Here is a 1,075-nt window from a genome sequence, read left to right as displayed (position 1 = left end):
CTGTGGAGATAATAACATGCACAAAACAAGACAGAAAAAAACAAGCAGCAAAAGAAAACAAAACAACAACAAAAAGCCAATGACCAAAAAAACCACAACACAGCTACAACAAAAAAGAAAAGCTTGTAGTTAGTTCAAGGACTGTTTTTCTGGCCTTTAGGAGTGTTTTCCAGTCGAGTCTGATGGAGGGCCAAGCCCTGCCCCCAAAGTCTATTTTTGGTATTCCCTGTGGACTTCGTTGCTCTGTTCCCCTTGCTGTTTTGTTCCACACCCTTAGTGTTTTGCCTCAGTGTTGTGGGATCAGTTCAGGTGGAATTCCCACACTGTGTCTCTAGTGTTATCCCCTGTAGGGCTATGGGTCAGTGAGGGATGCCGTGTCTCGTAGTGGGGCTGGCCATATGGTCTTTGTGGATTGGCTGCTCTGAGTGGGAATATCGTCGTCAAGGATTGGTGGGCCAGGATATGCTCCACTCTCTCTTCCTTTGCTCCCATGTGCTCTGACCAGACATGTCCCTCCCCCTTGAGGTGCAGCTTCAGTGCTGTCCTCTGAAATAAATTCTTCTGGGGGGAGGCGCAGGTGTCCACATAGTTGGGATTGGGGCCGACCCCTCAGACCTCTCCACTGGTTCTCTGCTTCATGCTGGCATGTTGCATTCACATCTTGGAGAACCGGGTTGAAGTCTGGTCACTCTTTCCCTGTGGACATATGAACAGTACTTGCCTCTGGTTATTTAATGCTTCCTCCTTCCCACTGTCAGGATCCCAATTCTACCATAAATCCTGCTAGATTTGAGTGTGTACATTAGTACAAATGAAGGCTTTTGACACATAGAATCCAGGACAGATAAACCCCTCAGAAACAGTAATGGGGACAGTGATACCATGAGGGTAAACGGAAGGTGGTAGGGAGGAGAAGAAAGAGGACTCTATAGCAATGATAGATGTATAAGCCCCCTCAAGGGAGATGAGTAACAGAAACTGGGGTGAAGGGATACAGAGATAGTGTAAGATATGAAAAAAATAACAATAATACATAATTTATCAAGATTCAGGAGTGGGGGAGGGAAGGACAAAA

Source organism: Echinops telfairi, unplaced genomic scaffold (assembly GCF_000313985.2).
Source record: "Echinops telfairi isolate 266 unplaced genomic scaffold, ASM31398v2 ScPeMD7_3533;HRSCAF=4204_0, whole genome shotgun sequence".
Taxonomy (NCBI): domain Eukaryota; kingdom Metazoa; phylum Chordata; class Mammalia; order Afrosoricida; family Tenrecidae; genus Echinops; species Echinops telfairi.
Note: the sequence above shows the minus strand (reverse complement) of the source record.